The sequence below is a fragment of the Pinus tabuliformis genome, chromosome 1_1, assembly GCF_031772625.1.
Source record: "Pinus tabuliformis cultivar Carrire ecotype Pingquan chromosome 1_1, CPIR1, whole genome shotgun sequence".
Taxonomy (NCBI): domain Eukaryota; kingdom Viridiplantae; phylum Streptophyta; class Pinopsida; order Pinales; family Pinaceae; genus Pinus; species Pinus tabuliformis.
In genome coordinates this window covers 666,563,106-666,576,745 of record NC_142297.1, presented here as the reverse complement: position 1 = coordinate 666,576,745, position 13,640 = coordinate 666,563,106, and positions in this window count along the sequence as shown.

Sequence of the window (13,640 nt, the reverse complement as noted above, 5' to 3'; positions counted from 1 at the left end):
CCAATCGTCTATTGATATAATAAACAAGTTTTTAAGGAGATAATCTACTAGTGCGTGGATCCATATTTTGTCAGAAGATGTTATTTGAATTAAAAATTGTTGTCAAATAATAAAATAAATTAAAATAAAAAATGAGGCAAAAGTCAACATCGAGGCCAAAGGTCATTTGCACCAGGGACCATTTACGCGGAAGTTGTTCTTGATGGCTCATGAGGGGCTAACATGTACATGAGGGAATGAACCATGGTGGGAGAATATCACCTCCACTGCTTTACCGAAGCTCCTATCAAGAGTCTTAAAAAAAATTATTGAAGGAAGTCGTCGGCAACAGTTTTATTAAAAAAAAAGCAGATATAAATTTTTCCTCGGAAGTGTCATAACCAATGGAAATGTCCTCTGGTATAGACTGTATCCATTGATTCCACCAATCATAGCTGAATCCCTCCAATTTAAGTACTGGAAAATTGGTCATGTCTTCTTAATTCATTGGTTTCATTGAAAATATGTCTTTAACTTGTGAATCCAGGTCATTGCATGGATTTTTCTTTTTCCATCAAAAGCTAGAATTCCTAATTTGTTGAGGTAAGGCTTTTTGAAGATCTTCTGCTATAGATCACTCCATTGTCTTTAAACTTCCTCAGAGATCGTATAACTCATTCAAGGAGACCTCCCCTTGAAACTCTAATGGGTTAATCTTGTGGGCTTTCTTAGAATCTGTCGTTCAAATCTTTAGCACTTCAAATTCTAGATGAGGTTTGGCATCTTCATTGAGAATATGAGGTCACAAGCAGTCACCTATATATGCACCTATTATCAACACATTCACATCAATTATTTCTCAACAAACAAGCCAATAAAAAAACTACTCATGGATCCTTTTCCATTGCCTAAGTAAAGAATACCTTGATAGATCAAATGTCGAGAGCATATTTTGACATGAGGATACATCAAACCTTGACAAGAAATGGGATCTAGGGTTTTACTGTTAAGAGATTTTCATTAAAAAAAAAAAAAAAAAATCAGGAGATCAATGGTAAAAAAAGCACTGGAAGTTTCAAGATCCATTTCATAGGCTCAGGATCTGTTTCCTTCACTCGCAGATCTGCTTCCATATCATATCCTTCCACTAGTGATAAGGGATCCAAAGCTTATCATTCCAGTGACCCTAAATTTCCATTTAGCAACAATTTTCTGAGCCTATTTTTTCGCCTTCGAGGAGACCCCGTCTAGCGACAAAACAAAAGGAAGGGAATCCAAGAGAAAAACACAGGCATGTCTCTGTGTGTCAATGTTCGTAGTCTATTTACCGTCTGGATAAAATCCCTTCAGGGTCTGCAAAACCAACTTGGTCGGGTCTGCGACACATCTCAGCTCTTCGAAGCGCTTCTACATGCACTTCTCCAAGTCATTGAAGTGGTCTTCAAGCTCCTTTCACTGGACACTGAAGTTTACCAGGGTCAAAGAATGGGAATGAAACTCCAGGAATGCCTTGTGGAGACGCTCCTTCTTGGATGACACCTCATCCATGGCTGCCAAGATCGAACTCGCTAGCGGCCAATAAAATTACAATCTGGAGCTTGGCACGTGAAACCCTGATGCATCTCAGCAAATGAAATCCTCATGCAAACTAAATTCATGATGCAAATCGACAGATGAAACTGTGGATGTGAAGCTCCATGGAGCAGATGAAGGGTGCAAACGAAAATAGCGAGCCAAAGCCCTCGCTGGCCCGTGGAAACTGGAAATGAGGGCTTTGGGAGGAAACCAAAAAATTGTTGATGCCTGAGTGGATATTTTGCATGTGGCCTAGTCAGCACTTGTGCCTGTTGGTATTCCAGTCCAACGTTGGATGGAGCCATGTACAGGCATAGGGTGGAGAAGGGTGGACGGGGAAATATTTTGTGTGGTGCATAGTTGCATTGGCAAGAAGGTTTCTAGAACAAGAAAACATATATTTTATTGTTTTATGATTGTGCTTTTTAAATTAATGTTTCTATTTATGTAAAAAGAAATCAATGTTTATTTTTTATGTTCCATATTTAATGTAAAATTAAAAATAAAAGTTTGATTTCAATCATGTTTTTTTATTATATTGTTCAATTTAAATTATACCCAATAGAATTAGGCATTGTATGATCTCTAATCTTTCTACAACTCTCCTTGGCTCAGGTGGCTACGTCCCTCTTGGTTATGGCTCTAGGTCTAGCTATGGCTCCGGTTATGGCTCCAGGTCTGGCTATGATGGCTATTGCAACACAGGCTCTGGCTCACACTCAATAGACTTTTACATTCTTTCTTTCAGATTAAGCAAGGGTTTTAAGGTGCACATTTACTGTCAAAATTGTGCTTTCAAACCCTACCCTTTGAATGTAGCTACATTCTCTTCTAATCTAAGTTGCACTATGATGTAGTGTAATCTGCGTGGGTGGGCCATTTTCCCCATATTAGTTTAGTAACCAGAATGAGTGAGCCCATGCTCGTGGTAGATTAATTACGTGTGGTAAGGTGGTATCCATATCCCAGTGAGCACTCAATAGATCTGATGAACACATACATACCACACCTATTGCGGAAGCTAGGGCTTAACGGAGCAGCCTTGCTCCTGAAAGAACCAATACAAAACAACCATGGAAGGCAGGAACCAAGAACATGGAAAGGTAAGAGCTTTGTGGATTTTAACCATAAATCATGAACCAAGCATGAGTCATGGAAGGCCAGAAGCTTTTTGACTTCCGAAGGAACCATGGAGAGGAAATACAACCATAGTAACAACCACATTGTTATGTGAATATAGGAAGCCATGGAGGCTTTTACCTTTACCTTTTGTACATAGGAATCAATCATTCCATATGTATGTGGGCCAGTACTAAAGCAAATCATGGAGATACACTCTCTATGTATGGCTTTGAACTATGTAGTTTTTGACCTAAATTTATGGCCTAGATCTCGGGTAGTGTATCTCCTAGTTTTCCCTTGGCTATTAGAGTGAGAACTTAACTACTTAACGGAACCAAAAACGTTCCTCCACTAGACTCAAACGCTGCCATAGCAGCTAGACCTTACAAAATTATTCCTAAGTGCACAACTTGAATTTCGAAGTAATTTCACCATGTTCATTTGTTTATTAGACCACATATTCAAAACCTTACATGTTCAAGAGGGGTATGTGATCCCTTAGGCACCCACCCATTCCCCAAGACTTCCTGTGGCTTAGTATTGGTCAAGACCTATTCCATATGAGTTTCTACAACCATTGATAGGAGTTTCACTACCACAACGCTTCATCCAGAGTGTAACCCACTAGACACAATATCCATGTCCTCCCCATGTTACATTTGGTTGGGACAGACAGATCCCCAAAACTTTCTTAGTGCTTGGAATCTCCTGCATGAGTAGGTTTTCCAAAGCGAGTTTCCATGCAGGCCTAAGATTCAGCATTTCTCATAAGGGAACACCAAGAGGAGGTTCCAAAATTCCAATATGTATGGTAAGTTGCCAAGACCCCCTCCTCCCATACTACAAGTAGGCCATTTTTTAGCACCTTGATCTGAGTTAACTAATACAAATTAGTTTAGTTGGGTTAGTCTGTCCATCTCCAAAGACCCATCCTGAACTCCAGCTTCTGCTATTTTCACCAGGTCTATGGTTCAGGTCTCATCACCATTCTATCTGTTGGGTCCCTATAATACTAGTGATTACCCCATTACTATTGTAGTTGTATCCCTTATTAATATTGTTGTGCCCCTATTGTCCCCATATTGTTATTACTGTGCCCCATAGAATCCCTCTATTGTTATTTTTGTGGCTTTATATTATTATTGTTAGGTCGGTTGGGTTATATTATGACTCCTTAGACTCCTATATATAGAAAGGAGGTTTTGTCATTTGAATCATCCAAAAATTGCTCATTTATGTAATGTAAAGGAGGTTTCCCCCTCGAAGAGGCTAAATTCTAAGGCGTGGATCTCTCTTTTCTATCTTTTTGTGAGCTGGTTTCATAAGAGTTGGTATCAGAGATTTGGATTCTAGGGTTTCGCTGTTCCAAACAGGTCATCGTGGCATTTTCGCTATAACTTTTTTTCTGCGACGTTTCAGAAGATAAAAAAAACCCATTTGAGAAGAAATCGTGCTGAATCTCAGGTCCGAATTTCAGAGCTTTTCGTGCTATATTTGCAGAGATATGATCTGAGGAAGTTGGTCTTTTTGCAGACTCCTGAATTACATTCCAAACAGGTGACCTGGGGAAAATCGTCATAAATTTCTCTCTGAGCATCGGATTGAAATTTCGTAAGAAGGTACAGAAAGAGGACAGACTGTAGTTTCTTGTGTATCTTTTTCAGATCCAAAGGTCGAAACAGTGACTCATGGAACGTCGTACAAGTTCGCTCTACTGAACTAGTCTATAATCAGGTCATCTTGGGAGATTGTGCATAACTCTTCCTTGGAGAATCCAACTTGGATCAGACTGGTGGCATTGGAAAGAGGACATAGAGGGCTACTACAGGTCACAATTTCAGAACTGGATGATCTGAAATTGTAGAGATACATCAGATTCAATATCAAGTTTCTACAAAGTGAAAAAATGTGTGTAGTTTTTTTAAAATTTTTGCATAAGCTTGGTTTGAAAAATTAGTTTGAATCGGTAATTGATGCCCCGAGGAAAGAAAATCCAAACACATAGTAAGCAACCTAAAAGCTCTAGCATGACATATGAAGAAGAGAAAGAAATGCAACATGATATATCAAAATTACGAGACCAAGTGCAACAAGTGTCACTTGCACAAAAAGCAACAAAATCTAAGATGGATGGTTTAAGGAAAGATGTAGAAGCTAAGATGGATGGTTTAAAGAAAGGTGTAGAAGATAAGATGGATTGTTTAAAGAAAGGTGTAGAAGCTAAGATGGATGGCATGGAAGCTAAGATGAATGGCATGGACGCTAAAATTGATGGCATGGATGATAAGATGGAAGAATTGAAGATAAATATGAATAAGTTGCTACAAGAAATGGTCACTAATGGTGGAAGGGTAGTAAAGGAAACTCATGATGAGAAAAAAATAAATGTTAATCATGATTCCATAGACTCTAATGTTGGATCGAAGACCCACCATATTCCAAAAATCGATATGAGGAAGTTTGATGGCAAGGATCCCGCAACATGGATATTACGGATGGAGCAATTTGTCGATCTCAATAATGTGCAAAACACACAAAAGGTACGTATTGCAACTTTATATTTGGAACCAAATCAGTTTGTATGGTATCAATGGCTTTGCTCTCGTAAACAAATTATCACTTGGGCAATTTTTACGGAAGAATTGACAGCACATTATGAGGATACAAAAAGCAACACTTTTTTTAGCCAATTGATAAGTCTCAAACAAAAGGGTTCAATAATGGAGCACATTGAGGAGTTCCAAAAATTGAACATAAGGGTAAAAAATATTCCAGAGGAGCATAGGATTGATGTTTTCATAGGGACTTTAAAGGATAATATCCAACATGATGTTCGCCTTTGGGAACCTGATTCATTAGAGAAGGCATTCAGGTTAGCAAGAAAAATGGAAAGCAAAATTATGGCAACCAGGAAGCATACCACTCACAACTATAAAGATGGAAGTGTTGTTGCCCCTAGTCTTCCACAACCTATAAGGTTGACACCACAACAATTGGAAGAAGAAAGAGCAAAAGGGCCTTGTTACAGTTGTGATAGCAAATACACTAAAGGTCATAAGTGTGCTGAGAAGAAATTATTCTACATAGATTGCGAAGAGGAAGAAGAAAAGGAGCAAGAAAGGTCAAAAGAAGAGGATATACTCCAGGAACAAAGCCTAGATAAAGAAGAAATGAATCCAACCATATCTTGTAATGCATTGGCGGGAATTACCACTCCTCAAACCATCAACATAGAAGGACAAATCAAGAAGAAAAAGGTAATAGTGTTGATTGATTCAGGAAGTACCCACAATTTTATTCATTGTAAGGTAGCAAAAGAATTGAATTACTTCTTATATCCAGCACCAGAGTGTCAAGTGATGGTTGCAAATGGAGGAACAATAATTTTCTCTGGAAAGTGCCATAATATCAAGCTATCCATGGGAGAATATGTATTGACTAGCCCAATGCTTTCCATTCCAATGGGAGGTGTTGATGTTGTACTAGGAGTCCAATGGCTACAATCCTTGGGTACAATCGCTTTTAATTTTCAAGAACTTTAAATGAAATTTTTTGTGGAAGGAAAGGAAGTTGAATTAAGGGGTATTGCAGGGAAACCAGGAAACATAATCAGCTCTAACGGTATGCCAAAGCTTCTAGAAAAGGAACAAAGAGGTGTAATTGCACACTTATGTTCGCTAGATGTTTCCACATTGGAATCATCTATTTCTCTAGATCTCCAAAAAGTATTGGACAATCATTCCAAGGCATTTGAGACTCCCAAAGGTCTCCCACCTATTCGTGATCATGATCATGCTATTCATCTGATTCCAGGAAGTGTTCCTCCAAACATCAGGCCGTACAGATATCCCTATGCCCAAAAGAGTGAAATTGAACGTATGGTTGCAGAAATGCTAGAGGCTAGTATAATTCAACCGAGTCAAAGTTCTTTCTCTGCTCCAGTAGTATTGGTGCACAAGAAGGATGGATCATGGCGCATGTGTCCGGATTATAGGGAGCTCAACAAGCTCACTATTAAAGATAAGTTTCCCATTCCCGTCATTGATGAATTACTGGATGAATTGCATGGATCAATTTACTTCACCAAGTTGGATCTTCATTCAGGATATCATCAAATCAGAATGAAGACTGAAGACATTCCGAAAAACAGCATTTAGAACTCATGAGGGTCATTATGAATTTTTGGTCATGCCTTTTGGCCTTACCAATGCACCTTCAACATTTCAAGGTTTGATGAATTCCATTTTCAAACCATTCCTTAGAAAATTTGTGTTAGTATTTTTTGATGATATACTAATCTACAGCAAGTCTTGGAAGGATCATGTTGAACATGTTGACAAGGTACTACAACTATTGGAGGAGAAACAATTATATGTAAAAAGATCCAAATGTTTCTTTGGAGTACAAGAGGTGGAATATCTGGGTTATATTGTATCTCATGAAGGAGTTAAGGTAGACCCTAGCAAAATTAAAGCCATTAAGGAATGGAAAATCCCCACATCCATAAAGCATCTGTGAGGATTTCTCGGGTTGACAAGGTACTATCGCAAGTTTGTTAAGAATTATGGGAGAATAGCAGCACCTCTAACAACATTATTGAAGAAAGATGCATTTTCATGGACTCTAGAAGCAACAAAGGCCTTCGAGCATCTTAAAGGGGCAATGTGCCAAGCACTAGTCTTAGCTACACCAGACTTCACAAAAACCTTTATTGTGGAATGTGATGCTTCAAGAAATGGAATTGGTGTTGTTTTAATGCAAGATGAAAGACCCATTGCTTTCGAAAGTCGTCCAATCAAGGTAAAGTTTTTACACAAAGCTATTTATGCGAAGGAAATGTTGGCAATACTCCATGCACTTAAGAAATGGCAACCCTACCTAATGGGAAGACACTTCAAGGTAAAAACGGATCATGATAGCCTTAAATACTTTTTAGAACAAAGATTATCCTCTGAAGAGCAACAAAAGTGGGTCACAAAGATGTTGGGTTATGACTTTGAAATCATCTACAAAAAAGGGAAGCAAAATGTGGTGGCAGATGCACTCTCAAGAAAGGATGAGGATGTGGAAGCAATGTTGTGCACCATTTCTATTATCCAACCAGATTGGATAAACGAAGCAAGGGAGGAATGGAAGAATGACGAAGAAGTGTGGGCACTTATTCGAAAGTTACAACAAGACTCCAGTACGTCTGATACATTTAGCTGGCAAAATGATTCGTTATGGTACAAAGATCGCTTATACCTCTGTAAGAATTCCCAGCTAAAACAAAAGATTCTTATGGAATTGCACACTTCTCCCTTAGGAGGGCACTCAGGATTTTTAAAAACTTACCACAAGGTTAAGAAGGAATTTTTTTGGGAGGGCCTTAAATCAAATATTCAAAAGTTTGTGGCGGAATGTTTGGTTTGCCAACAACATAAAGTTGAAACAATTAAGACACCGGGTCTATTACAACCTTTATCCATTCCAAGCCTGAACGTTGGGAGGAGGTTTCAATGGATTTTATCACAGGTTTACCCAAGTCTGAGGGAAAGAGTGTAATCATGGTGGTAGTTGATAGACTTACCAAGTATGCACACTTTTGTGCATTATCACATCCATTTAAAGCCAGTACAGTTTCTACTGCATTTATGGAAACAATTTAAAAGCTACATGGAAACCCAAAGATTATTGTAAGTGACAGAGATCCCATTTTCACTGGAAATTTTTGGACAGAATTATTTTCTTGTCTTGTTACTCAGTTATCTCATAGCTCATCTTATCATCCTCAATCTGATGGGCAAACTAAGATAGTAAACAAATGTTTGGAAGGATATCTTCATTGCTTTGTATCTGATAAACAGACACAATGGGTCAAATGGTTGCCTCTGGCTGAATGGTGGTATAACACTTCCTTCCATACAGCAACAAAAATGACCCCATTTATGGCACTTTATGGATATCAGCCACCATCCATCACATCATATTTAAGAGAAAAATCTAAGGTTCAAGCAGTGGAACATCACATCGAACATCAACAACATGTCCTCCAACTCTTAAAGGATAACCTCGTGTTGGCACAGAATAGAATGAAACAACAGGCAGATCAACATCGCAACGAAATAAGTTTTGATGTAGGTGATTGGGTATTCCTATGGCTACAACCATATAAGCAAATGTCCCTCAAGCAAGCTAAGAAGGATAATAAATTATCACCAAAGTATTATGGTCCGTACAAGGTGTTGCAAAAGATTGGTACTATGGCATACAAATTGGAGCTTCCTGCAACTTCTCGATTGCACCCAGTTTTCCATGTTTCATGTTTAAAGAAGGTTATAGGCGACAAGCTCCCAGTTCAAACAATATTGCTAGAACTTGACGAGGAAGTAAAATTTATATTGGAACCAGAAGTAGTCACAGAAACAAGAACTCGACAATTACGAAATCGATCAATTTCGGAGTATCTTATCAAGTGGAAGAACTTATCCGCTAAAGATTCCACATGGGAGGATGAGAATTTTATATAGAAGCATCCAGAACTACTGAAGCGTTGAGGACAACACTTTTTTGAAGGAGAGGGGCATGTTGGGTCCCTATAATACTAGTGATTACCCCATTACTATCGTAGTTGTATCCCTTATTAATATTGTTGTGCCCCTATTGTCCCCATATTGTTATTACTGTGCCCCATAGAATCCCTCTATTGTTATTTTTGTGGCTTTATATTATTATTGTTAGGTCGGTTGGGTTATAATGTGACTCCTTAGACTCCTATATATAGAAAGGAGGTTTTGTCATTTGAATCATCCAAGAATTGCTCATTTATGTAATGTAAAGGAGGTTGCCCCCTCTAAGAGGCTGAATTCTAAGGCGTGGATCTCTCTTTTCTATCTTTTTGTGAGCTGGTTTCATAACACTATCTAACGGAAAGGGAATAATGGGAAATATCCAAATATTTTTCTCTATGTTTTTCTCCTATTCTCATGGTTATTGATGAAGGGAGACTAAAATATGTCAATTTGATTGTTCTGAGGAAATTCCCACATCATCGAGAAGAGCTATTCAGGATTCAGGTTCTTACCAGGTAAGGGTGAATGAACCCGTGGTAAATCGGTTGGGTGTTACCAGTAACATGAGAGTCTGAGTGGATAAGTGGCCATATCCCCATTGTGACCACTATGATGAGGTAAGCCCAAATTCTACAAGGTCAGATGAATCACATTCCTCATAAGATGATATAAAGTAGATATTATTTTCTATGAACATGTTAATTCTTTCCATGATTCCTTTAATTAGAGACGAAGTTCAACCAATAGGTGATGAGTTTCAATCGACCAAATAGAATGAGGTGGTAGGTACTGACCAAGATAGAGTCGAAACATCAACACCTCAAACGGTATATCCATTGGCAACTGATTGTACCATAAGGAAGGTCGTGTTTGTAGATGAGGTTCCACAACCACTGATAGGAGAGGTTCCAATAAGAAAGCAATAAAGTTATTCATGATTCAGGTCCCCAAGTGCCCAGGTGTAAGGCTGTTGCATGAGCCAGTGGAGATCCCCCTGGGGGACCTAATTTTCACCTATATTTTCGTGGAAGAGACTAGGGAGGTTCAACCATATAGGTGTTTTATTTGCACTATCAGGTAGGACTATCAGTTAGTTGTGTTAGGCCAATAAGTGTTAGGCTGTAAGTGAACCATATCCCCTTGGTTTTCTTTGAGTTCAAGCGAGCTGGAGCTTTTCCATATGGTTGTTTGGATAGCTAACAGTGTTGTTCCCCATGAAGTTAGTGAGGTTCAACAAAACAAATAGGAGAGGCTTTTAGTAGCCGCATATTTGATGGGGTGGTTAAACTGAACTATCCACCATGAGAGCAATTATGGTTGAGAGCTATGAAAACACCAATTTCTTCCTGCCTACTGTTATGGTCTGTTATGCGAACCCCTCCTTCCTTGTAAATAGTTAGCATGATAGTTACTCCAGTAGATCCCACTCATTTCACATTTTTCCATAGTGTCAAAACCTAATTTTGAGTGGTTCAATGAGGAAATCCCACATTGGCGATATCAAATGGGAGAACTGGCATTTCTGGTGGTTTCCATAATAGTGGCAAGATGCCCTCGATTGAGAGGCTCGATGAATCTTGCATCGAGACATTGGACTTTCCCCATCCAACTATGATGGTCCGAAACCAAAATGCGAACCCATTCTTCCTCCCTTACTTCCAGCTATAAGGTTTCAACCTGTCAAGTGTTATATGGAGGGAGGTCAGAGGCTTGTCAGAGCCATTAAGGGTGTCTTATTGATTTATGATGGTTTCACCCCATGTTAAGGTGTGTATCTATGCAAGAGGAGGGTTTCAAACTCGTTCAGTGTGTCTAATGTGCCATATGATATTATTCTTTTTCATAGTCTCCACATCAAATCCAATTTACATCGTCTATAAGTATCTCCTTGGCCTAGGTGTAGGAAACCCATACCATATATGTTAGGGATGAGTGTACTCCTCCTATGTGTGTCTAGATGTTTCTCTAACCTTTTTTGATAGGTAGAGATGGAGCTTGCCCGACATCTACGTTTTACTCGTCTTCCATTAAGGGACAACAATAAGCTGCTATGGCATAACAGAAGCTAAGCACCAAAAAGGGGTGAAAAAAAGTTCATACAACATATAGCATTAGCCAATTGGGATGATGTTACCACTACTAGTTGATTAGATTCAACCAAGAATTCCTTCCTGCTAGCTAAGCTTCACAGTGCAAACCTCTTCTCGTCCTTACAACTATGATGAAAAGATTCCATCAGTGGGACTAGATCATCTTATCTTAAATCAAAACCCTTATCATTTGGCATGATAGCTAAGGAGTGTCAGGGCATGCCAAGGAGTGAAAAGGTGTGCTAACACATGGCAGACAATGTCAATGGATGGTGAGGAGTATTAGGGAGAGTCAGGGGAACGCAAGGGAGAACTAGGTCAAAATGCTTGGAAATGAACAAATAAGATTGTGTGCTAAGGAGTGTTAGTGAATTCCATGTGTCCCAAGGATGAAGTGTTTTAGGAGAATTTCATAATAGGACTTGCAGGAGGCAAGCCTATGGTTGTGATAAGGCATGGACAAAGAAATTTCAGAGAAAGGGGACTTTGGGTTGGGCACAATATTGTTTTTCTAATGAATTGGTTGGGTTCCCAAGTTGCAAAAAAAGTAAGGTTATCTATGAGGGCATTAGTGTCAGTCAGTTTAGCCTATCACCAGTGATCAAATATTCTCTTGCAATGTGTTTTTAGAGTGTCAAGTGAAATTTTTGTCATTTCAATGAGTCTTCAAATAAAAATTTGGTCACTAGCTAGTGTGTCTAGGGATATTTCCACTCTCTCAAGAATTTCATATGTCAATCACTTTCATCACTCAGTTGAGTCTACCATCGTGAAAACATCATTAATATCACTTCAGTCACATCGTCATGGTCTCCATTCAGCTCAGTGTCACCATTAGGTCATTAGGGTTAAGGTCACAAAATCAGTCATTTCATGTATAAATCCGACAAATGAGGAGTAGCAATAGGTAAATTTGTTCAATAACACTTGATTTCAAATTTAATTTATGTTTTTAGATGTAATAATGTTCCTAAGGTTCTCAAGTTACAAGAAGATGTCCTAAGGCTACAAAACTCAAAAAGAATTTGAATTGGTGAGGTGGACCATCCTACCTCATTAATCACTTAGACACCAAAAGAAAATTATAAAAGCACATGGAGGAGCTCATTCACACTCATTTGCACTTTTCTACCATCCTAGCATCGAGCTTCCCCCTCTCCTTTGCAAAAAATTGTGATTCCATAGCCCTCACTGGAAAAATTTGACTATCGTTGCGCATAGAGAGCCTTTGCTGTGCACCTGGACAACACATTGCACATAGGAAGCCTTCACTATGCACGGGGCATAGTTGTCCAAAATTGTTTCTTGACTACCAAAATTCATTTTTCAAAGCTCCTCTTCAGTCATTTCATCCTACAGGCTCTATAACAACTAAGTTTAATCATTTTCATGCCCTCCTTTGCCTCATATGTCAATAAAATGATCAAATACTTATTCTTGTAGGGTTTACATGATTTTCATGGTTTTGATCCTCAAATGACGAGTTTCTACCCTAAACCCTAGATTCCTTGTCCCTACACCACTTTTTGTAGCTAATACACCATTTCCATCCATCACAAAGCCTTATCCCCTTATTTTCTATCATTTTCCTCTAAACCCTAATATACCCTATCTCTTTCTAACATAAGCATGTGTTTTGGCCTTTTCCGCCCCCTCCCCTCACTCATTTCCCAAAATTTCTTTTTCCCCTACTCACTGACATCATCCCCTACCGTCCTAAATTTCCTTACAAATTTAGGTAACTCCTAAGTCCATCATACCACCTCATTCCCTCACAGCAACCTATTCCACTATTTTTGCTTGCCTTTCACCTAGGTTTTGAAGTATGGAGCCTGACTCATCACCATCAGAGAAGAGGAAGTACAAAAAGGGGGGAAAGATACTGAGGTTTGAGCCCTCTAATTGCAATGAAATCACCTCCTCCCCATTTTTCATGAAATGCTTTGAAGATGTCATTTTTTTAGGGTTTTGTCAAAGAGTGCAAGAAGTAGGTTACCATGACCATCTCACAGGTATATTTTCCCTCACCTCTAAGGAAGACAAGATCACAATTGAAGGGACTGATTTCATGTTTTCAGTGGATGCCATATCTCAAGCTACATGCATACCAAACTATGGTTAAAACTAGTTCAAAGGCATGAACCTAGACCTAGAAGAGTACAAACCCTACTTGAAATCACAATACAAAGGAGCTCACTCGCATGTTTTCCCATTCAAATACTTTTTGGAGAGATATGCACCTTTGATGAAGGCTGTCATGAAGTTCTTCACCTGTGAGGGCAGATTTTCCAGACTATATCAATACCACATAAGACTGCTCATG